Source organism: Macaca thibetana, chromosome 18 (genome assembly GCF_024542745.1).
Source record: "Macaca thibetana thibetana isolate TM-01 chromosome 18, ASM2454274v1, whole genome shotgun sequence".
Lineage (NCBI taxonomy): Eukaryota > Metazoa > Chordata > Mammalia > Primates > Cercopithecidae > Macaca > Macaca thibetana.
The window spans coordinates 41,895,215-41,921,920 of record NC_065595.1 but is presented as its reverse complement, the minus strand read 5'-3'; the positions used below and the strand labels follow the sequence as shown (position 1 = coordinate 41,921,920).

The 26,706-nt window shown below is 36.1% G+C and overlaps 1 long non-coding RNA gene across 4 annotated transcripts in view; it reads right to left on the bottom strand.

The window, feature by feature from the left end:
- The window catches only part of LOC126940994 (uncharacterized), a 139,217-nt gene that overhangs the window by 49,470 nt on the left and 63,041 nt on the right, over window positions 1–26,706 (bottom strand). Inside the window, exons 2-6 of one of the 4 annotated variants that reach the window (XR_007721035.1) lie at window positions 19,771–19,828; window positions 16,576–16,654; window positions 14,715–14,830; window positions 14,204–14,319; window positions 2,883–5,672 (exon numbers count right to left, since the gene is read on the bottom strand). This is a non-coding gene — a long non-coding RNA (uncharacterized LOC126940994). Of the gene's footprint in view, window positions 1–2,882; window positions 5,673–13,644; window positions 13,749–14,203; window positions 14,320–14,714; window positions 14,831–16,575; window positions 16,655–19,770; window positions 19,829–26,706 lie in introns of those variants that run through there. The other 3 variants (XR_007721036.1, XR_007721034.1, XR_007721033.1) reach the window with 3 other exon arrangements.

Genomic DNA, 26,706 nt, shown 5'->3' with positions numbered 1-26,706 from the left:
AGTAAGAATGACCAAATTTTCTAAGTATGGGATTATGTTAAGAGACATTAACTTATAACTTAATGTATAACTATTTGTTATCCCTAAAACAGAGGAAAAGAAAGCAAGCAACTTGGAAAACATATTTCACAATATTATCTGGGAAAATGTACTCAACCTCACTAGAAAGGCCAATATTCAAATTCAAGAAGGCAAAGAACGCTTCCAAGACACTATAGAGGACAACCATCCCCAAGACCATCTGATCTTCAGATTCTCCAAGGTTGAATTGAAAGACAACATGTTTAAGGCAGCTAGAGAGAAGGGGCTGGTAACCTACGAAGGGCACCCCATATGGTTAACTGTGGAAATGAGGGCCTATATTTAGAATCCTTTTTTTTTTTTTTTTTTTGAGATGGAGTCTCATTCTGTCTCCAGGCTGGAGTACAGTGGTGTGATATCGGCTTACTGCAACCTCCACCTCCCAGGTTCAAGTGATTATTCTGCCTCAGCCTCCTAAGTAGCTGGGATTACAAGCACACACCACCATGCCTGGCTAACTGTTGTGTTTTTAGTAGGGATGGAGTTTTACCGTGTTAGTCAGGCTGGTCTTGAACTCCTGAACTCGTGATCAGCCTGCCTCAGCCTCCCAAAGTGCTGAGATTACAGGCATAAGCCACTGTACCCCACCATATTCAGCCTTCTTAATGAAGAGAAAGTCCAACCAAGAATTGAATATCCAACCAAACTAAGCTTCATAAGAGAAAGAAGAAATAAGACCTATTCAGAGAAGCAAAAGCTAAGGGAATTCATTACCACCAGACTGACCTTATAAGAGATCCTTAAAGGAGTGCTAAATATGGAAAATCTGTTAATGGCCACCACAAAAACTTATGGACATAAACCATTGACACTATAAAACATGTACACAATCGAGTCTGAATAATCGGCCAACAACACAATGACAGGATCATATTTGCATATATCAATATTAACCTTGAATGTAAATCTGCTAAATTCCCCAATTAACAGGCACGGGGTGGCAAACTGAATAAGGATGCAAGACTATATGATGTTTTTAAGAGACCCATCTCACATGCAGTGACACCCATAGATTCCAAGTAAAGAGATGGAGAAATTACTACCAAGCAAATGGAAAACAGAAAAAAAACAAGGGTTGTTATTCTAACTTCAGATAAAATAGACCTTAAACAAACAATAATAAAAAAAAGACAAAACAGGGTATTACGTAATGGTAAAGGGTTCATTTCCACAGAAGACCTAATTATTCTAAATATATAAGACGCACCCAACACAGGAGCACCCACATTCTTAAAATAAGCTCTTAAAGACCTATGAAAAGACATAGATAACCACACAATAATAGTTCAAGACCTCCACACCCACTAACAGTATCAGACAGATCATCGAGGCAGAAAACTATCAAAAATATTTGGGACCCAAACTTGACGCTTGACACAGTGGATCTGACAAACATCTACAGATCTCTCCACCAAAAAACAGCAGTATATACATTATTCTGATCTGTACATGGAACATACTCTAAGATAGACCACACTATTGGCCATAAAACAATTCTCAGCAAATTGAACAAACACAAAATCATCCCAAACACACTCTTGTACCACAGCACAATAAATATATAAATCAATACTAATACTAAAAAAGTCACTCAAAATCATACAATTACATGGAAGTTAAAGAACCTGCTTCTGACTGACTTTTGGGTAAAAACTGAAATTACGGCAGAAATTAAGCAATTCTTCAAAACTAATAAAAATACAACATAGCAGAATAACTGGGATACAGCTAAAGCCGTCTTAAGAGGAAAGTTTATATCACTAAACACCTACAGCAAAAAGCTAGAAATATCTCAAATTCACAACCTAACATCATACCTAAGGAACCAGAAAAAAAGACCAAACCAACCCCAAAATTAGCAGAAGACAGGAAACCAAAATCAGAGCTGAACTGAAGAAAAATGAGAACCATAAAAAAAATCAATGAATCCAGGCGTTTGTTTTTTGAATAAATAGATGAGACTGATAGCCTGCTAGCTAGACTAATAAAAAAGAAAGGTAATCCAAATAAATACAATCAGAAACGACAAAAGGGACATCACTATCAACCACACAGGGGGAAAAAAAAAATCTCAGAGACTACCACAAATACCTCTATGCACACAAACTAGAAAATCTGGAAGAAATAGATAATCCTGAAAACACACAACCTGCCAAGATTGAACTAGGAAGGCAATGAATCTCTGAACAGATCAATAACAAATTCCAAAATTGAATCTATAATAAAACACCTAACAAGCAGAAAAAGCCCACAACCAGATATATTTACAGCCACATTTTATTAGATGTATAAAGAAAAGCTGATATTGTTCTTACTGAAACTATTCCAAAACATTGAGGGACTCCTCCCTTACTTATTCTATGAAGCCAGGATCATTTTGATACCAAAACCCAGTACAGACACAACAGAAAAAGAAAACTTTAGGCCAATATCCGATATGGTTTGACTGTTTCCCACCCAAATCTCACCTTGTAGTTCCCATAATCCTCACATGTAGTGAGAGGGACCCAGTAGGAGGTAATTGAATCACAGGTGCTGATCTTTCCCCTGCTGTTCTTGTGATAGTGAATAAGTCCCAAGAGATCTGATGGTTTTATAAAGGGCAGTTCCCCTGCACATGCTCTCTTGCCCGCCACCATGTAAGAAGTGACTTTGCTCTTCCTTTACCTTCTGCCATAATTGTGAGGCTTCTTCAGTCATGTGGACCTGGGAGTCCATTAAGCTTCTTTTTTTTTTTTTTTTTTTTTTTTTTTTTTGAGACGGAGTCTTGCTCTGTCGCGCAGGCTGGAGTGCAATGGCCGGATCTCAGCTCACTGCAAGCTCCGCCTCCCGGGTTTACGCCATTCTCCTGCCTCAGCCTCCCGAGTAGCTGGGTCTACAGGCGCCCGCCACCTCGCCCGGCTAGTTTTTTGTATTTTTTAGTAGAGACGGGGTTTCACCGTGTTAGCCAGGATGGTCTCCATCTCCTGACCTCATGATCCGCCCGTCTCCGCCTCCCAAAGTGCTGGGATTACAGGCTTGAGCCACTGCGCCTGGCCACTTCTTTTTCTTTATAAATTGCCCAGTTTTGGGTATTTCTTTATACAAGTATGAAAACGGACTACTACGATATCCTTGATGAATGCTACATAAGTCAGTAGCATTTCTATACACCAACAATATCCAAACTGAGAACCACATCAAGAAAGCAATCCCTTTCACAATAGCCAGAAAAAGCATAAAATATCTAGGAATACAGCTAACCAGAGAGGTGAAAGATCTCTGCAGTGAGAATTACAAAACACTGCTGAAATAAATCAGAGATGACACAAATAAATGGAAAAACATTCAATGGATTAGAAGAACAAATATCATTAAAATAATCATGCTGCCCAAAGTAATTTACAAAGTCAAAGCTATTCCTATCAATCTAGCAATGTCATTCTTCACAGAATCAGAAAAAAATTGTTATAAAATTCATATGGAACCAAAAAAGAGCACAAATAGCCCAAAGCAATCCTAGTGAAAAAGAACAAAGCTGTAGGCATCATACTATTTATTTCAACCTATACTGTAAGTTACAGTAACCAAAACAGTAAGGTACTGGTACAAAAACAAACACATAGCCTGTGTTAGCCCCTTTTCCCACTGCTGATAAAGACATACCCGAGACTGGACAATTTACAAACGAAAGAAATTTAAGGAACTTCCAGTTCCATATGCCTGGGAAGGTCTCACAATCATGGCAGAAGGCAAGGAGGAGTATGTCATGTATTACATGGATGACAGCAGGCAAAGAGAGAGAGATTGTGCAGGGAAACTTCTATTTTTAAAACCATCAGATCTTGTAAGTCTCATTCACTATCATGAGAACAGTGCAAGAAAGAACCACCCCCATAATTCAATTGCCTCCCACACGGGGTTCCTCCCACAACACGTGGGAGTTGTGGGAATTACAATTCAAGATGACGTATGAGTGGGGACACAGCCAAACCATACCATAGACCAATTAAACACAAGAAAGAGCCCAGAAATACAGCTACACATCTATGATCATATGATCTTTGACAAAGTTGACAAAAACAACTAAAGAGTAAAGAACTCCCTATTCAATAAATGGTGCCAGGATAACTGGCTGGGGATATGCAGAAGACTGAAACTGGACCCCTTCCTTACACCATATAAAATTATCTCAAGATGGATGAAAGGCTTAAATGCAAAACCAAAAACTATAAAATCCCTGGCAGATAACCTAGGATATACCATTCTTGACAAGGACCCTGGAAAAGATTTCATGACAAAGATGCCAAAAGCAATTGCTACAAAAACAAAAATTGAAAAATTCAACCTAATTAAACTAAAGAGCTTTTACATATAAACTATCAACAGAATACACAGAGAACCTACAAAACGGGAAAAAATATTTGCAAACTATGCATCTGACAAAAGCCTAATATTCAGCATCTATAAGGAACTTAAACAAACAAGCACAAAGCAAACATCCCCATTAAAAAGTGGGCAAAGTACATGAACAGACGCTTTTAAAAAAAGGCACACATGTGTGGCCAACAAACATGAAAAAATGCTCAGCATCCCTAAATATTAGAGAAATGCATGTCAAAACCACAATGGGACCCCACCTCACACCAGTACGAATAGCTGTTATTGAAAGAAGTAACAACGGAGGCTGGCAAGGTTGCAGTGCAAAGGAAACACTTACACACTGCTGGTGGGAGTGTAAATTAGTTCAGCCACTGTGGAAAGCAGTTTGGTGATTTCTTAAATGACTTGAAGCAGAATTACCATTTATGCAGAAATCCCATCGTTGGATATACAACCAAAGGAATATAAATCATTCTATCATAAAGACACATGCATGTGTATGTTCATCACAGAACTATTCACAATAGCAAATACATGGAATCAACCTAAATGCCCCTCAGCGGTGATTGGATTAAAAAATTTAGTACTTATACACTATGAGGTAGTATGCAACCATAAAAAAGAACAAGATCATGTCCTTTCCAGCAACACAGATGGCACTGGAAGCCATGCTCCTAAGCGAACTAACACAGGTGCAAAAAAACAAATAGTGCATGTTCTCCCTTATAAGAGGAAGGTAAACATTGAGCACACATGAACACAAAAGTGAGAACAGACACCAGGGCCTACCTGAAGGTGAAGGATGGGAGGAGGGTCTATCTATAGGATACTATGCTTATTAGCTGGATGATGAAATAATCTGTAAACTAAACCTCCGTGGCACACAATTTACCTATATAACAAACCTGCACATGTACCCCCAGAACCTAAAATTAAAGTTTAAAATAACAATAATAATACCTACCAAATGCTGGCAAGGATATGCAGCAACAATAACTCATTCATTGCTGGTAGGAATATAAAGTGGTTCAGTTATTTTAAAAGACAATGTAGCAGTTTTTTTTTTTTACAAAACTAAATGTAAGCTTACCATTAGATCCAGCAATTGTATTCTTAATTATTTCCTTCAATGAGCAAATCTATGTCCACACAAATCCGCACACAAATATTTGTAGCAGCTTTATTCATAATTGCCACAAATTAGAATGAGCCAACATGTCTTTTAATAACTGAATGAAAACAAAATAAATTCTCATGTGTAAAACTTTTAAAAAGCAACAGACATGGAGAATATATTGGCAAAACACATATCTATTGAAGGACTGGTATTAAAAATATAAAAGAATAGCGAAAACTTAATAATAACAAAACAAACCATTTTTAAAATAGGTAAAATCTATGAACAAATATCTCATCAAAGCAGATGAAGAAATATATAAGGATATGAAGAGATTCTCAATATCATTTGACAGTAGCGAGATTACAAATTAAAGGCAATGAGAAACCACTACACACCTATTAGAACAGCTAAAATCCAAAAATCTGACAATGCTAATAATTGGTCACAATGTCAAGTATGGCAAAATCTCATTCAATGCCAATAGAAATATAAAATAGTACAGCCGCTTTGGAAGACAATATAGCAGTTTGTTATAAAGTTAAACACAGACCTACCCAACTATCAAGCAATCACCTTTTTCGGTATGTACAGAAGTGATTTAAAAACATATGTCCATGTAAAAACCTAAGAATGGGGATTTTCTTCGTAATTGCCAAAATATTGTAAGGTACTAAGATTTCACTTAATAGATGAATAAACAAACTATGGTACACTCACACAGTGGCATGTCTTTCAGTGATAAAAATAAATAAGCTAGTAAATGATGAAAATATATAGATAAATTGTAAACATTATTACTAAGTGAAAGAAGCCAATTTGGAAAGATTACATAACATATGGTGTCAATTTTTGACATTCTGAATAAAACAAAACTGTAACAACAGCAAAAATATTGGTGGTTGACAAGGAGAAAGATATGGAAGGTTGAACAACTAAAGCACAAAAAAATCGTTAAAACAGTGAAACTCTTTTATATGACACTGCAGTGTTGAACACATAACACTGCATTTGTCAAAACCCTTAGAACTTTTCAGCACAAAGAGTGAACATTATATTTGCAAAGTTTAAACAAAATTATTTAGAATGTGAGAGGACACCAAGGGAGAATGCAGAATGTGACAAAACAATGTAACTTAACTACAAATATATGAAGCAATGGTGAAAAGAAATGGTGCAAACCTAAGAAACTGATAATCAGTAGAGTCTATAAAACTAAAGACAAAAAATGAGTTGATTAGTATGTGTTTTCCCAATAATACAGTTTGAAAATTCTAAAACCACTATGCCTGTATCCCAGAATTGAATAAATAAATAGATGGCCGACGTTGGAGGCCAAGTTTCTTCAGCTTGAAGTGGAACTTTTCAGATCAGGAGGAGGAAGATGCTACAATGTTCCATTGGTAATGGATTAGAATTGTAGACATCAATGTGAACTGATGCTAAGGTTACTATAGATACATATGGTTATATATAGATATATGTATGTATGTGTCTATCTATATATATTCATTTTTTTGCTCTGTCAGCTGAGAGGGCTTAGAAGCAATGACACTACAGCACAAATGACCACATCTAGTACCCAAATTCTGATTTTTAATACCATTCTCCAGTAAAATCAGGAGCTCATTGGAGAAATGGTTAATGCTAGAAGAAATATAGGAAATATATAATATGATCCTGGACCATCTTGTAGCCTCAGAAAATAAGATAAAGAGAAGGAAAAACTCCTACAATGGCAGAGATATATCGAAATTTCTAATGGCCAAAGCTGGAAGAATTTCAGCAACAACGTAAATAAGTCTTATATTATAATCCAAAGTATAAAAAAGATCGCCATGAATCCATACCAGTATAAATAAATAAATAAATAAATAGGAAAAAGATAAATCTCCTGTCTTAAAGGATTACAAATTATTTATTGCACATAGTCTACTCTTAAAAAGGTAGGACATAACCCTGTGGTTCTTAACTATGGTAGGACATAACCCTGTGGTTCTTAACTATGGACTGTGCATGGTTACTTTCTTCTAGAGTAATGCATGTTAACAGGAAAAAAAGTAACTTTACGAAGGAGAAAACTGATAAGCACTACATCTGCCAGGTGATTAAGGTTAACATCAACAATGATGTGTCATGTTGATATGTACTCTTGATGTTGTATAATGAAACAGGATTCTAGATCTGTGATCTTGCTCCCAAATCTCCAATAACCCATGTAACAATGTGAGAAACATCAGACAAATGCCAGTTGAAAGATAGTCTACCATATTCCTAACTAGTACTTCTCAAAACTGTTTGTTAAGGTAATCAAAAACAAGGAAACTCGGATAAACTCTCACAGCCAACAGGAACCTAAAGAGACATGATAACTAAATGTAACCTGATATTGTGGACTGGATCTTGAAACACACAAAAAAAGGACATTAAATAAAAATGAGTGAGTTAATAATAAAACACCTGGTATAGAGTATATTGATCAAATCAAAATTTAAAGACTTAAATACAAAACCTGAAACTATGAAACAACTAGAAAAAAACACTGGGGAAATACTTCAGGATATTGGACTGGGCAAAGATTGTTTTGAGTAAGGCTTCAAAAGCATAGGCAACAGAAATATCTCTGTACTATATTCATGGTTTTTTTTTGTAAATGTAAAATGATTGTAAAATAAAAAGCCAATTAACAGTAAATTGTAGTAGTAATTTGGCAGTGAGATAGTTTTGTGTCCCAAAGTTGTTTTCTCTCTCAATGACTTTTAGATATTGGCAATTTCTTTTTCAATTTTAATTTTTATACATTTAGGGGGTACAAGTGCAGTTTTGTCACATGGATATGTTGTGTGGTCTTTTAGTCTGGACTTTTAGCATAATCATCATCTGAATAGTGCATGTTGGTTCCCCTTTAGATAATTTATCATCCCTCACCCTCCTCCCACTCTCCGACTTTTCTGAATCTCCAATATCTATTATTCCACTCCCTATGTCCATGTGTATACATTATTAGCTCCCATTTTTAAGTGAGAATATATGGTATTTGACTTTCTTACAATAATGGCCTCTAGTTTTCTTCATGTAACTGCAAAAGACACAATTTTATTATTTTTTATGGCTTGACCAGTATCCCATGATATATTCCAATTTTTCTTTATCTAATCACCCATTGATGGGCACTTAAGTTGATTCCATATGTTTGTTATTGTGAATAGTCCTGCCATAAACATACAAATACAGGTATCTTTTTGATATAATGATTTCTATTCCTTTTGGTAAATACCCAGTAGTGGGATTGCTACATAAAATGGTAGATCTATTTTTAGTTCTTTGAGAAATCTTCATATTGTTTTCCACTGAAGTTGTACTAATTTACATTCCTGCCAACAGTGTATAAGTGTTCCCTTTTCTCTGCATCCTCCCCAACACCTGTTATGTTTGATTTTTTACTAATAGACGTTCTGACTAGTATGTGGTGCTATCTCATGGTATTAGTTTCCATTTCTCTGATAATTAGTAAGGTTGAAAATTTTTTCATATATACTATAGAATTTAATTAAATCCTTTATGGCTTCAGAAACAGTGTTGTGGGGCTTTTCAATGAGACTTTTATTTATTTTCATTGTATAATCCCAAAGATTAATTTAGGCTAAATGGGGTAGGGCTGGGTGGCAATGAGCAATGAATAGCCAGGCACCGGGTAACTTTCCTGGATGCATCGATAACTTTATGGCTGACTCAGCTACCGGTAACCAGGTGATGGTGGGAGCACATATAGATAGGACTGTGAAAGATTTGGAGAGTGAGTCACAAACTAAATCAATCCCTGTCTTTGGAACTCCTTAGATTATGGGCCAAGGTCACTAGAGGCTTTTAAAAGTTACATTACAAAACAAATGACAAAGATAAATGCAAAATGGCTGGTGGTTGAACAGATTCCCTTATTTTACTAATGTGGAATAGAAAAAAAAGGAAGGATTTAACTTAGAGCTAAATTTAACCATGACCGCATTTGGCCACAGCTAAGTTAAACTCTCCTAGACTTACTTCTCCAAGTGTCCGGTTCCTTAGGCCACTGTGCCATGAGTCATTAGTCAGCACTTCAGACAAATGCAATTTACAGGATAATTTAAAGTTATCAGGAGCAGCATAAAAACATTAAATAGAAAGCCAATCAAATCTTCATATTCCTTATTTCCAGCATGTGTGACAAGAATGTTTCAAGAGATAGTCTATTGAATCCATTGAGATGTCCCATAAGTAGGCTGTGCATCCATGCTAATTATAGAGCTTATCATACTCCCCAGAAAATGTGCAATTGTAACAACCATATTTATTAAAATATGCCTTTCTCTCTCTTTCTTTCTCTGATAGCTGTATGTTTCAGAAAAAATAAATAGCTAATTCAAAATCTTGGCATAGTGAAATGCAAGAAACATAGGATTCTGGAGGTTTTTCAGTGTTTTGAGCATAAAGACTAAACATGCCACAGGAAAAACTGTAAATAGAGTGAGGCTTCACTTAGTTCTCACTGATTAATTTTCCTGGTCATGGTAGTCAATCATTTTAATCTGAACCTCAGTCTCATTTTCTGTCCAATAGAGATAAGAATCCATGTCAAAAACCTAACTCTCCACATAACATGATGAACAGGAATAACCTTTTTTGATAAATATCAAAATGGTTTATGCAGAAATGATTCTGAGTTAAGTTACAATAATTATTAACAATACCACCAAAACAAAACAATGGCATGGAAAACTTGATTTGCCTAGAGAGCTCACTTGGTTCAGGCTAGAGCCCAGATTCTGAGAATAATCCAACACAATCCACTTAGTTTTGAGTAAAGTATAGGATTGACTCTACATACCCACTTTGTTCCAGAAGGACAAATGTTTCCACCATCTACTTGCTGAAAATGCATTATCAGCAAGAATGAAAGGTATCACAAGTTAAATAAGGGAGAGGAGTGCTCATTCGTACCCCCTGTCTCTCTGTGGAATGGCTTGTCCTTTCTTTGTTCCTCCTGCTAAATCCATCTTATTTCCTACTCCTTTTTAACTCTTTATTTTAGCCAAGTAGATCTCATCAATTACTCCACTTTCACTGCTCTGTATGAGCCTGGACATCCCAGGCTAATATCCTCTCATCAACAGTACTGTATTAGTCAGAGTTCTTTAGAGGGAGAAAACTAATTTTATATATATGTATATATATGTGTGTGTGTGTATGTGTATTTATTAAGTATTAAATTACATGATCACAAGGTCCCACAATAAGCTGTCTGCAAGCTGAGGAGCAAGGAGAGCCAGTCCGAGTCTCAAAACTGAAGAACCTGCAGTCCCATGTTCAAGAGCAGGAAGCATACAGCACGGAAGAAAGATGGAGACTGGGAGAGTAGGCCAGTCTTGCGTTTTCACATTTTTCTGTCTGCTTTATATTCACTGGCATCTGATTAGATTGTACCCACCAGATTAAGGGTGGATCTGCCTTCCCCAGCCCACTGACTCAAATGTTAATCTCTTTTGGCAACACCCTCACAGACACACCCAGGATCAATACTTTGTATCCTTCAATCCAATCAAGTTGACACTCAGTATTAACCATTACAAGTACCATTTGCTAGTTGGAACTGACAATGTCATTCTTTAAGCTCCACCCATACTAAGCACACCTGGCATGTTCATACCTCAGTGACTTTGCACATGCCTCTCTTTCTGGATTGGAGCATCATCCCTCTACCTGTTCATTTGGAAAATTCTTATTTATCCCTTAAATCTTAGTTCTGTGTTTCTGCAAAAACTTCCCAGACTCATCCAAGTCAACTGCATGAATCCATATTGCTGCTTTTAGTAACACTCATTTACTATGTGTTTCCTCAGCACAATACACATTTTCATCATTTTATCTTCTTTCACTTCTTTGTAAAGCTTTGTCATACAGCTTATCAATACATACACTGACCCCTTTTATTGAGGTATAACTGAGACTAATATTCTGCACATATCTAAAGTGTACAATATACTTTAATGAGGTAAGATTGTGACCATATTCATCTAATAGATAACTGTTTAATAAAAATTGTTTAATCTCAAAAGCTGGTATCATTTATTCTTAATTTCATTTTATTTTTTGGCTTTATCAAAGTATAATTGACCAATAAAATTTGCATGTATGTAGGATGTAGAGTCTGTTGAATTTGCATTCCATGCCAGTCACTGCAGAGTGGGTATGCCAAACTGAGTAGATTATCACCCTTGTTCTTAAAGGGCTTACTCTATGGTCCTGGTAACAGAAGTGAATTTTTACTTTCACAAAATATTGTCCCTTGACTATCAAATCTTGTCTGTGTACATAGTTCAGAACAGATGGAGCGCTGTCCTCAGAAACAGCTCATAGAAAGAGAGGCTAGAGATCCCAAAGGCCCACTAGAGCCAGAATAAAGAGTACAGGTTTGCACATGAATGCATCAAGTCATCAGGTGACACAAATGAGACTAGGAGTACAAAGTTATACCTAAAGTCAGAAGGAGGTAGTATGTGGAGGTTGGGTCAGAAGTGGGAAAATTAGGCTGTTAGCCAGAAGACCCAAATTAAAGGAGAAAAGAAAAATGTACACAATGGAATTGACTGGGAAGCTCACGAAATTCAGTTCACATATATACATACACATGCGAGTGCATGCTATCTCTGTGTGTGTGTGTGTGCACACACATGCACATATATAGGTCATACATAAATATATACATATAAAAATCAATGCACTTCTCAGTCAGGTCTTGTGTGAAAAAGATCCCATGGGGCTTCACAATAGCAGCTGAATGTTTGGATGCCCAACACTTATATCTAACTGACTTTAAATTAAACCTATAACTCTCCCTGTCCCAGTATAAATATATCCAGCCCCTCAACTTAAAATTCAGTGCAACCCAGAATGGCTATGTAACTTTTATTCTATGCCTCCTTTCCAAGTGTTACTCTTCTTTCTTATCTTTACCAACTCATTTTATTTTAAGTGCATTCTCAAGTTTTTCCCTCATAATGTTCTTCCTGTCCTGATTACATTCCTCCTTGTTTCTTTCTGGCATATTAGACATCATTCATACCATAACACTGGTCAAAATCCTCTGTTAATGCTTTCTACAAACCCTCTAATTACAACTTTCCTCTGTCTTCCTTCTGTCTACACATAGCACTGAATGTTCGGACCACACATTTTATCAGTTGGTTATAGACAGTTTACTGCAGAGCATGTTTATTCCAAACCATCTTATATTTATTGCCATTGAATTTGTTAGTTTTCCTCAACAACAGAATTTATGGGCATCTAAACTACAGAAAGAGCATCTCAACAGTGTCTCCCATAAGAGTGTGCCTAGATTCTTCTAGAGTCCTTGTTGATCACAGATTTTTAATAATCTTATATGCTTCCTTGCATGTGTTGATGATAGTTTGGTGATGGACCCCAGGCTTTCTCTTGGTCTCCAGACAAGGAGTTCTCTGCATCCACAGAAAAAATGAAAGTAATCGGCAAGAAATGTAAGTTAAAGCAAGGTGGATGGACCTTGAGTGAAAACAGGAAGATTTAGGATACCTGTGGAAAGACAAGTCAGCATTATATAGAGACGAATTAATACTTTGGGATTAAACTGTCTGTGAAGGATAGAAGCATGGCAGACTAAAAATAGGCACGAAGTAATTCAGAAGCTAATCAGGCTGTGTCACAGATAAAATTAATAAGTAAAAAAGTTTTAACAAGACATTAGCGGTCTGAACAGCCCAGAAGGCCTAGGGAGGGAGACAAGAGTATTATGGCTGCAGCATTAACATCACTGTTATTAGGTCGGTGATGATTAACAGTACGTCATCCAAAGGAAGCAAGGTGAGCCTTCATAGGACAGCACTATGTCAGGAGATGATGGTCTCAAATTGGACAGCAAAGGTGAACTATCTGTCAGGAGGGACATCACATGCAAGGACACAAAAATGGGGCCATATTAGCCTGCACAGAAATAAGAATTACACCACGAGAAAAAAACACAAGTAATATAAAGTCAAAGGGACACAGAGATTTGTGAAAAACAGCCACACCTGTTAGTCCTTGGATTCCACTCAGCTCATATCTTGGGAATATTAGTCCAATGCTTCTTTTGGGTCAACCCCATTCAGATTTCATGATAAGAAATGAATTGAATCTATGAAGCAGAAAACCAAAGAACTTCATAATTGCTTCACCCAGGTAACTATGGGAATATTTTATATCAGTTTCTATCAGGATAAATTGATAAAAAGCTTTTGAATTTTGAGTCTAATGCTATGTGCTTTGAAAAAAAAAAAGGGAAACTTAAGCCTGTCTTTCTACAGGAGCTTAAAAGATAATGGAAGAGGCAACTCCAACACAGATTAAAGACACTGCCAACTCAGCATATAACTGCTAGCAGCTATGTGGAATTGTGAACATAAAGTCATTTGGAAGATGAGTATACACTGTTTTTTCAATATTCAAAGTGAGATGAATTGATTAGTGAGGAAAATTTGTCCAGTGACGAAGATTTTGAGCATCAAGAAAGAGGATACATGATTTGATAAGAAGAAAATAGTGGTTCATGCTTTGCAGATTGAAAGGCTGGATAAAATTCTGAAAGTTTACCTGTAGTCCCAGCTACTTTGGATCCTGTAGTGAGAGACTCACTTGAGAACAGGAGTTCAAGGCCATCCTGGGGAACATAACATCACTTCCTGTTTGGGATAGTTGGATATACATTCCTAAAAATAAAATGCTATATTATTATATCAGAAAGTTTTTGGATAAAAGTTACAGAAACCTGTTTAAAAGTGGCTGAACTCATAAGGGATGTTTTACACAACACAGAATCTAGAAATGTAGCATCTTCAGGCCTCCTACTATAGGACTCTGACACTGTTTCTTTGTAAACTGTCTCAGCAATGCACCATTTTGTATATGCACTTAGTTTCCTTTCCTGCTTTTTAACATTGTTAAGAAAAGTGCAAGCTGCAAAAGAGAGAGAATCTTACTTCTAAAGTATCTCTCTTAGGGAAAAGGAAATCCCTTCTAAGAGTCACCCAGAAAACTTTTTCAGAGAGTCAGTGGTTCATTCGTACATTTCTATACTGAAAAATAGTATGAAGGATAGTATTACCTGCTGCTCTTAGATGAAAAGGAGCCCTACCCATAGGGGTGGGAAGAGATCAATATCCCTTCATTCAACAGGGGTAATATTGGGAGAGGGAATAATTCCAGACTTCCGTCAGGTCTCTGATAGAATGTAGAAAGTGAAGAGAATGAATATAAGTGGACAATTAGCAGTGACCACTGCAATATCCAAAGTCAACTATCTTGAGTCCAGTGAAGAAATTTCTATTCTAATTTCTAGGCAGAAAGAACACTGAGCTAAAGGCTTTGACATCAATCCTCATAGCAAACTAAAGAATTGTATAAACTAAGGAATTTTATACCTGTGCCTTCCACTTCTCTTCGTTTAAGCAGGAATAATTGTAGTAGCAGCTAATTCATGGGGTAATTATGAAAGTAAAGAGAGGAGTAAATTATAAGAAGCCTATTTAGGCTGTGAGGCTCTATTCTTCCTGCCTCTTTGTGGTCCTTCACCCCTGCATGACTTTTAAGATGTCCAAGGGTCTTTCAAAAAGTGGGAACTGATCTGTCTTTGTCGTTTCCTTGCCATTTTACCGTATTAATATTAGGTGCCCAAATCAGTCCATCTACATGGGGTGATTGTTCCAGGACAAACTTACATTGTTTCTGGAAAACTACAATAGGCATGATATACATGACTGATGTTGTATCCATGTAATATCTTGTACACACAGCATTTGCAGCTGCTTACATGTTTTACTCTGTCAAAGAAGCAAAAGGTGGTACTGATAATGAAAGAAATACAGGCTCCAAGAGTATCAGGGGAACCCTCCCCTGATGGTTAACGTGTGTTCTTTTCTATTTCCTATGCCTCTCGGCTGGTTTGAGAAATAAAGGGAAAGAGCACAAGAGAGAGAAATTTAAAGCTGGATGTCCGGGGGAGACATCACATGTCGGCAGGTTCTGTGATGTTCCCCGAGCCATAAAACCAGCAAGTTTTTATTAGCGATTTTCAAAAGAAGAGGGAGTGCACGAATAGGGTGTGGGTCACGGAGATCACATACTTCACAACGTAATAAAATATCACAAAGCAAGTGGAGGCAGGGCGAGATCACAGGACCACATGATGGGGCAAAATTAAAATTGCTAATGAAGTTTTGGGCAAGCATTGTCATTGATAACATCCTATCAGGAGACAGGGTTTGAGAGCAGACAACCTGTCTGACCAAAATTTATTAGGTGGGACTTTTTTCGTCCTAATAAGCCTGGGAGCACTACAGGAGACCGGGGCTTGTGTCATGCCTTCGGCTTCCACCGTAAAAGGCGGTCACCTTAAGAGGGCCATCTATAGACCTACCCTCAGGGCGCATTCTCTTTCTCAGGGATGTTCCTTGCTGAGAAAAAGAATTCAGCGATAGTTCTCCTATTTGCATTTGAAAGACGTTCCGTCCCCCTCACTGGCAGTCAGTTCAAGGTTACCTCCCTTGTTCCCTGAATATCACTATTATCCTGTTCCTTTTTCAAGATGCCCAGATTTCATTTTGTTCAAACACACATTCTCTATAAACAATTTGTGCAGTTAACACAATCATCACAGGGTCCTGAAGCGACATATATCCTCAGTTTAAAAAGAAGATGACGGGATTAAGAGATTAAAGTACAGACAGGCATAGGAAATCACAAGGGTATTGATTGAGGAAGTGATAAGTGTCCATGAAATCTTCACAATTTATGTTCAGAGATTGCAGTAAAGACAGGCGTAAGAAATTATAAAAGTATTAATTTGGGGAACTAATAAATGTCCATGAAATCTTCACAATTTATGTTCTTCTGCCATGGCTTCAGTCAGTCCCTCCATTCAGGGTCCCTGACTTCCCGCAACACAAGAGCTCTCATCATTTACTCACATTTTGGAAAGTTCACTATCACAAAATTTGCAGATGGAAAGCCATCAGTGTGCTTCCAAAAGTTCTGATTTTCCAAACCCTGATAGATGAGAAAATGGTCAACCAAAAATCTTCAAACAGCAATAAAAAACTATTTGTTTAAATAGTTAGAGGACTATTTGCTAAGTAGAGGAGGTGAATGCCCCACAGGGTGGTGTTTGTATAATCAATTTTAACTGTGCTATTTGAAATTGGAGCATAATAATGCAATTTTAAATACTTAATGCTGTCCCCTGTTTACACCTATAGAAACGTACTCAATCTCTATTAACAAAACCTGTCTCACATACTCCCAGATATGAGTAAATAAGGAAGTTATCTCTGTGGTGAAGAAAGGAAATTGGATGGTGTGGCCTTCCCAGGTTATTCTTTACTCTTGTGTTTGATTGTTTCAACTTTAATTATAGTCAATTTGAAACAATTTGGTACTTATAGAAGAGTATTTTGGATGATTTCACCCTTTTTTATATTTTATTGCTATAGACTGAATGTTTGTGTGATTTTAAAATTCATATGTTGACACCTAATCCCCAATGTGATAGTAGATGGATGTGGAGCCTCTAGAAGTTGACTAGGTCCCCAAGGTGGAGCCCTCGTGATGCAATGCAATTAGTGGCCTGATAACAAGAGCTATGACAGAGATGAACTCTCTCTTGGCCATGTGAGGATACAGCAAAATGGTGGCTGCTATGGTTTCAAAGTTTATCTCCTTTAAATTGATGTTCAGATTTATTGGCCCTTGTAACAGTATTAAGAGGCAGATCCTTTGAGAGGTAATTAGCCCATGAGGGCTCTACCCTTATGGATGGAAAAAATGCTGTTATAGAAGAGTGAGTTTTACCCCTTTCTGCTTCTTTTTTCTTCTGCTGTGTAAAGATGAAGCATTCCTCCCATCCAGAGGACCCAGCATTCAACATGCATCTTGGAATTAGAATCACTGAGCCTGCTGGCACCTTAATATTGGCACCAAAATATTGAGCCAATAAATTTCTGTTCCTTATAAGTCACCCAGTCTCTAGAATTCTGTTATAGCAGCACAAATGTAATGGGCTAGGTCAGTAGCTATCTGAGAACCAGAAAGCGGGCCCTTACCAGACACCGAATCTGCTAGCACCTTGATTTTGTATTTCCCAGCCTGCAGCAGTGAAAGAAATAAATGTTTGTTGTTTAAGCCACAAAGGCTAGGGTATTTTGTTATAGCAGCCCAAACCAACTGAGACAATCAGTATGCCAAACTCCATTGTCAAGGAAACGGAATGTTATTCTCTATCAAATATGCCTGAAGAGATGGAGTTACGATTATATTTGCACAGACTTTTGGAAGATACTATGCACAATCTATCTATTGCTAAGGGGGAGGATATGATCAATGGCTGCAACTTCTGACCTTGATGGAAGACAAAGCACAGATCGTTTATGTCTATTAGGGTAGAGGCAGCTTCTTTGCATCAATGCATTAATGGGATAACTGAGATTATTAATAAGCAGCAGCAGCAATTATTAAGGCTTATTTAAGTATTAGAAGAAAATAAAGAACAGCACCCATATGACAGATCTTTTAAGTACCGATGATACTAGGAGAAAAAAAAATAATTTAAGAAAGTAAAATAAATAATTAGAAGAGCTACTCGAGACTAAATGTAAATTGACAAAGGGTGAAACAAACTCTTTACTTCTCAGGTGATTTTGTTTTGTGTCCTATGGACAGAGGATGCTTTAAAGATATGAATAAAGGAAACCTCTCTATTCAAAGAAGGACTTGTCAGAATTATCTCTCTGGAAAGGATACCTCATGGATATTATTAAATTATAGTCACACTCCTTTATGTGTTCTGAGATTCTTTTATTTTTCCCTGAATTTTTATATTAAATATATTGAACTCTAAATGAATTTTTAATATTAATAATTCAAGTCTTCTCAAACATAAAGATTATCCTTTACTTTACTTTGGCTAAGGCTTATAGAAATATATTCACCTAAAATTGCTGCCCAAATTAAATTCTAAGATAATAAAAATTAATAATAAGATTAAACCAATTTGCTGAATGTCTACATATTTTTCATTTATTTTTTAAGAAGCATGGTTAATTTAGAACATTTTTTAGTTAGCATTATTTGTAAAGCAAACTTTTTGTCCTGCAGTCATATGTTGCTAAGGGGCAACATTGAAACTATAAGTATCATTTCAGCTCCAACAAGTAAAGAGCTTGGAAGTTATTTTCATCCTTAAAACAGGAAAAAAAGCTGAACAAACCAAAAATCAATGACTTTTCCTGGACCCATTAGAGAATTGAGGTTACAGGGCAAACTGCTCACCAAAACCAGAAGAGATAATCAAATGTGCAGATAGCTGAGATCAGCTTACCTGGATATAGAAGCCACTGGAGACATAAACTGGTAGAAACACTTAGAACGTAATTTTGAGTAATTCTAGGAGGCTGAGAGTGCACTAGTATGAGAGTGAAAAATTCCTGGGCCTACAGATGTAGGAGGGTTTTAGATGTCTGTGAGTTTAAACCCCAAGTACCCTACCAGGTAATCATGGTGGTGTAGAGCTGAGAAAAAACTGCCTTTTGACTGTGGCAGAGGAAGAGGAAAATAACCATTTTGAACATCCAGTATGATCTACTATTAGGTCAGAATATGTATATCCCATTGGTTTTGCTTCTATGTAGAAGGTTCTACAGAGATAGAGAGAGAGAGAGAGAGAGAGAGGGAGATTAATTCCCATAAGGAATTGGCCCACACAGTTATGAAGGCTGATGAGTCCAAATCTATATTGTTGTTTGCTGGGCTGAGAGACTCAAGGCCCGGAAGAAATGATGGTGCAGTTCCAGTCTAAAGGTCAAAAAAGGTGGAGACTCAAGAGGTTCAAGAGGACCGACTGTGCAAATGAAGTCCAAAAGCAGTCAGCTGGAGGATTCTCTCCAGCAGGGAGGCAGAGGTCTTTGTTCTACTTGCACCTTCAACTGATTGAATGAGGACCATTCACATGATGAAGGACAATCTGCCTACTCTGAGTTCACGGACTTAAATGTTTATCTAATCCAAAAACACCCTCCAAGTTGACCTAAAAATGTAACCATCACAGCTTTCTATAAAAAATGCATACTTCCCAGTAAATAAATTTTAAAAAAACTTCCTCAGGGTCTTACCTCACATAGGTGGAAGTACAATTCCCAACTCCAATGCTGGTTAATCTTTCTGTCTCACCTAAGGAAGAAAAACACTCCTGAGGTCATAGCTAAGGGACAGAGGTCCACTAAAAGAATGATTTAATCATAATATTGTAGAATGTCTCCTTTCTGCAACTCCCTACCACCATAATAACATAAGGCTCCATGGTAAATATCATGTGTAACAGGTTCTATAACTGCAAGTCTCAGATTGAATTAAAATGGAATTTTAGGAACATCTAAAGATAATACGGGGAAAAATAAGAATATTTAAATAATTTGAAAATCTTGGTACCTCCACCTATGGCTAACATTAAACACAATTTAATTTCTAATCAGATTACTATAAAACTTGACATTAAAGGCCTATTTAACTCAGTTCCTAATATCAAGATATCAAGTTATCTTTCAACAAAAATTTTCAGTCATGATATAAGCAGAAAAGGAACATCATCTGAAGAGACAAATCAAAATTATACCCGATCTCAGGACAGATATATTAGAATTATTACAAAAGGAATTTAAAATAACTATAATGGGTGGGTTAAGGGCTCTAACTGAAAAAGTAGACAACATGGAAAAGCGATGGCTAATGTAAGTACAAAGATAAAAAGACTAATAAAGAAACAAAAGGAAATCCTGAAAATTAAAATCCCTAACGGCCATGAAGAATGACTTTAATGTGCTCATTAATAGCTAGCCATGGCTGAGGAAAGGATCAAGGACCTTGAAAGCATGTCAACAGAATATTCCTTAACTGAAATACAATTTTTAAAAAATGTAAAAGAGAGAATAGAACATGCAAAAATTGTAAGACAATTTCAAAAACTGTAGTCTAAGTGTGAATAAAATAGAAGAAAGAAGAAACAAAACAGAATAAATATGTAAAACAATAGTGACTAGGCAATTTTCAGAATTAATGCCAGAAAGAAAACCACAGATTCAGGATGCTCATAAAACATGAAGCCGGATAAATACAAAAAAAAAAAAAAAAATTACACCCTGGCATGTCATACTCAAACTTCAGAAAAGTGAAAATAAAGAAAAAATTCTTGAAAAAGTCTAATGGTTAAACTTACCTTCCCTAAAGAGAAAAGAAAAGAAGGAAAAGAGAGGAGAAAAGAAGAAAAAGAGAAAGAATACATAGAAGATTCTTGTCAGACATCATGCAAGCAAGAAGAGATTGGAGCAAAACATTTAGCCGAGGCGGGCGGATCACAAGGTCAGGAGATCGAGACCACAGTGAAACCCCGTCTCTACTAAAAATACAAAAAATTAGCCGGGCGCGGTGGCGGGCGCCTGTAGTCCCAGCTACTCAGGAGGCTGAGGCAGGAGAATGGCGGGAACCCGGGAGGCGGAGCTTGCAGTGAGCCGAGATCGCGCCACTGCACTCCAGCCTGGGCAACAGCGTGAGACTCCGTCTCAAAAAAAAAAAAATAAAAATAAAAAAAAAAAAAAAAAAAAAAAAAATATAAACCTAGAATTTTTTAATCCAGGAAATCGCCCTTCAAAAGTGAAGGAGAAATAAACATTTTCTCAGACAAAACAAACAAAGAAACAAACCCCCAAAATGGGAATTCATTGCTGGTAGATCTACCCTGTAAGAAATGTTACAACCACCACCAAATCTGCTGACATAAGCACGATGATCTAGGTCAGACACTTAAATTACATAAAACAAGAAAAAGCATTAGATGAGGAATAAAAGAAGGTACAATAAAATATTTTATTGTTTTTCATCTTAATTAACCTTGCAGAAAAACTTTGCTAAAAGTAATAATCATATCAATGTATTCTGTGGTTATAGTATAAAACTAAGTGAAGCATATAACAAAAGTTGTATAAAAGATTGCAATACTCTGTTTTAAAGTACTGGCATTCCTCTTGAGCTGTATAGTATTATTTGAAAATTGAATTAGATTGATTGTAACTGCATATTGTAAACTCCATGTCAGCCCCGAAAGATAAACTTTAAAGATGCACAACTGACATGCTAAGAAGAAAAGTAAAGTGGAGATATAAAATCCTCAATTAAAATTTTAAAAGTCAGAAAAAAGAGGAAACAAACAAAAAAATGCAACAAAACGAAACATTTACAAACATGGTAGATATCAGAACAAGTATATCAATAAAAAATGTTATCACGAATTGTCTAAATCTATGAATTAAAAACAGACCTGTCAGAGTGAATACAAAAACTAGACACAACTATGTGTTATCTAGATGAAATCCATTTTAATATAAAGGTACACATTAACATCTAAACTAATGAAAGATACAGGAGCTATTAAATAATACCTGTTCTATTCAGAGATAGAAGACTTCAGATCAAAGAAAATTATTCAGATAATGATGGGCAATACAAAATGATAAAGTGATCATATATCTGAGAAGATATAACAATCTCTAATGTGTATGCACCTAACAAAGAGCTTTAAAATATGGGAAGCAAAAAGTGGTATCATTGGAAGGAGAAATCAACAAACCCACTAGTATATCTAGAGATTTCTATTTTTCAATAATGATAAATCAAGCAGGAAGAGTATTAACAACACTCTAATTTACCTAAGTAGCACTTTCAATCAACTTGATCTAATGGACAGGTACAGAACACTACATGCAAAAACAGAACATTCATCTCAAACTCACATGAAACCTTTACCAACATAGAGCACATTCTAGGCCATGAAGTACTTAACATTGAAAAGAATACAGATAATACAAAATATGTTTTCAGACCACAAGGAAGTTAACTAGAAATCAATAATGGAGATATAGGTGAAAAATTCCCAAATCTTTGCAGATTAAGCAGCACACTTCTAGAGAGCACATGTAGAGAACAAAGTCTCTAGAAAATTAGAAAATATTTTGAACTAGAAGAAAATGAAAATACAATTTATTAAAATTTGTGGGCTGCAGAGAAAGCACTTCCTAGAGGAAAATTTATAACATTAAATGCACATATTAGAAAAAACTCATATTTAATAATCTAATCTTCTACCACAGGACTCTAGGGGGAAAAAATAGGTATAAAACAAAAAATAAAAATAAAAACAAAAAAAAACTATGAAATTGAAATCAGAAAAAGAATATAGGAAATCAAAGGAATCAAAAGCTGGTTTTAGAATTGATAAAAAGATTGATGAACCTTTAGGGTAAAAAATTAAAGAAAAGGTACAAGTTAGAAATATAATAAATGAAAGAGCCATCATCACTATTGATGTCATACACATTAACAGAATGCTAATTCATGTTAGAAACAACCTTATACCCACAAATATATCAAATGGACCAATTCCTTAGAAAGCAAACTCCTACAAGGAGAAATAAATAATTAGCATGCCCATATCTATTTTAAAAATTGAACCAATCATCAATAGCTTTCCAAAATAAGCACAATGTTCAGTTGATTTCACTCATGAATTACACCAAATGTTTAAGGGAGAAACAATACCAATTGCAACCAATCTATTTCATAAAATAAAAGAGGAAGTTATGCTTGTTTTATGTGGCCAGCATGACCCTAACACCAAAACCAGACAGAAAACATTACAAGAAAACTAGAGACCATTGTGAACATAAATGCAAAAATCATCAAAAACAATTAACAAATTGAATCTAACAACTTACTTTAAAAAATACACCATGACCAAGTTGGATTTATTGTAGTTATGAACACCATTTTAAAATATATTACTATAATTCACCATGTTAACAGGTTAAGGCAGAAAACTCGTATGATCATATCCGTTGACACAAAGAAGCATTTGGTAATGGACTAGAGTTTAAGATACCAGTTATGAACTCGTGTTTTGTTAACTAATAATATAGATCGTTACATGTAGATATATGTGTAGAAATACTCATATGCATAGGTTTCTATACACATATATTTTCTTGTTCTATCAAAAGCAACACCACCTGGTAGTAACATGCATACCTAGTGCCCAGATTTGGTTTCTAGTACCATTCTTCAATGAAAAGAACTAGAGCTCCTTAGAGAAATGGCTGATCCAAGGAATGGGGCAGTAAACATATATTATGAGCGTGGAACATCTTGTAGTAACTGAGAGTAAGAAAATGCACAGGAATATAAGGAAAGAGTTCCCAATGGCCAAAATTCAAAAACATTGAGCAACAAAATAAAGAAGTACTGGATTATAACTCAAAGTATAAAATAAATATCCACAAGTCCAGGAAGATACAAACAAATAATTGTATATATATCAACACATTATTAGTAGGAGAGAACAGACGTATCTGCCTTTCAGAAAAATTCCAAATGATAGGTATAGATACTCTGCCTTTAAGGAGGAGGAGCATAACTTTCTTCTCTTTAAGGGTAGACTGCGTACAGTTATTTTCTTCCAAAACAATGGATGTTAACAGGAAAAAAATAGTAACTTCACAATAGAGAAATCTGACAAGCAGTACCTTAGCCAGGTGATCACAGTCTATGTCAACAGTAAGTCGTGTTGATAATATGAACTATTGATATACTGTGATGAAAATGGCACTTGAGATCTGGGGTCTTTTTCCCAAAAACTCATAACCCCAGTCTAATCATGGGGAAAACATCAGACAACCCCGATTGAGGCATATTCTACAAAATACCTGACCTCAAAACTGGCAAGACATCGGAAAAAAAAAATGAAATTCTGAGACACTGACAGCTGGGAGGAGCCTAAGGAGACATAACCACTAAATGTAATGTGGTATTCTGGATAGAATCTTTGGAGGGGGAAAGATTAGGTAAAAACTAGGGAATAGTGGGCCAGGCGTGGTAGCTCACACCTGTAATCCCAGCACTTTGGGAGGCTGAGGCAGGAGGATCACGAGGTCAGGAGATCGAGACCATCCTCGCTAACAGGGTGAAAAACCCGTCTCTACTAAAAATACAAAAAATTAGCTGGATGTTGTGGCAGGTGCCTGCAGTCCCAGCTACTTGGGAGGCTGAGGCAGGAGAATGGCATGAACCCAGGAGGCAGAGGTTGCGCTGAGCTGAGATCGCGCCACTGCACTCCAGCCTGAGTGACAGAGCGAGAGTCTGTCTCAAAACAAAAACAAAAAACAAACAAAAAAATACTAGGGAATATTGAAAAGACTGATGAACTTTTAAAATAATAATGCATCAATATTGAGTGATTAATTGTAAGAAATGTGTCTTATTAACGTAATCTGTTAAAATAAGTGACAATGTGTGCCAGGTTTATAGAAACTTCTGTACTTTTCAATTTTTCTGCAAAACTAAACATGTTCCAAAAATTAAAGTTTTCTTCAAAAAACTGTATGTCAAGAAACCTCTTCTTCCTAAATTTCTCTGTAAATAGCTATATTTAATATTTTTCAAAAGAATCTGAGTTTCTGAGTGTCCCAAAGGGTTTGAAATTTCAAAAACTTGTGAAAAAATATACGCAAGGAACTATACAACATAACCTCTTCATTTTTAAATTGATCTCCAAGACCTCTTCCATTTCAGAAGACCTATGATTCTCCGACCCTACGTTCTTAGAGCATCGACAAATGAATCCAGTATTCTGAAGATTAAATAGAAGTTATATACAAATATGGGCATGAATTTGACAGGAGAGCATTGTTATATTTTAGAAAATAGTTACCAGGGAAATAGCTAGAAAAACAAAGGATCATGAAGATCGGTTTACTGTTCACAGGTTTTTTTTTCTCCAACTAATATTGTAATTCCAAGACTGGAGAGGACTAAATAGAAAGGAAACAACATAGAAGGAAATTTGGTCTCACTATTGAAAATGTGAAGATGATTGTAAATAAATATCTCAGGTGAAATGGGGTGTCTTTGCAAGAATGTATTGTGTCATGTATTCTACAAACTTGTGTCATACTCATTCTCTAAATATATTTTGATTTTGGAAAACTTTTAGTGCGCACTAGAACATTTTCTCTGTATTAACTGAGCTATTAAACAAAAAACTTTCAGTGTTACATAAAACAAATATAAATAATAAATCCAGTGAGAAAAGTAGCTAACCCAACCACACACTGAATTGTGTTAAAATTGTCCTAGACAATATCTTTAAATACACTAACATGCTATCAGTTAATTTTGCTTGTTTTATTATAAGGTCAGAAAAAAAAAAAAAACACCTGAATGTTAAAAATGTATGCTATGAATGCCCAGAGGAAAAGGCCATTGTGTGAGGGCTGATTCCCACATACAGTATATTTTGTATTTTGTTTTTATCAAAGGTTGATGGATTATGAGTATTGTCTATTTTTCCTATCTGGTATATACCAGAGACTATGTGACCCTTCTCAAGGGCATCTCTGCTGCTAATGAGGAGATTATGCAACATCTGCAGATCTCTCTTTGGTGTTCCATGTGGAAAACACAACGAATGTCTGCTGGAGTTTTGTATTTTGAGAGAAACTTAGCAAAAGTGTGTCTTTTTGCTTTCTGAAGAAGGTAAAGAAAAACAATGATGAAATATAGGCACAGTCCTTCATTTTCACTCAAGGGAATTTAACAGAACTCAGTTCACAGCCATCGCCTTCCTTCTGTGCTCTCACTGTTGTTTCATTCCTTTGTTTCTGTAGGGTTTTGCAAACACATAGGAAGGTGTCCATATTTGTTTTGTTGTTGTTGTTGATTAACTATAATAAGAGGAAATCTATTTGTTCCTCAGGCCCTGGTAGGTGGACACAAAAGACTGTGCACCTGCAATAGTCTAGCATGATGTTTGGCAAAGAACAATAGGAAAGTGTCCTATTGTTCATACTTCTTTCAAGCTTAGAGGACATTACAGTAAACGCCTACACACAATGACAAATTTGGATGGGCACTCTTAGGAAATCTTCTTCATATTTCTTTGCTTCTTGCTGTGTATACCAGAAATAAGTCTACTTCCTGGACACCACATCTTATCTACAGATTCATCT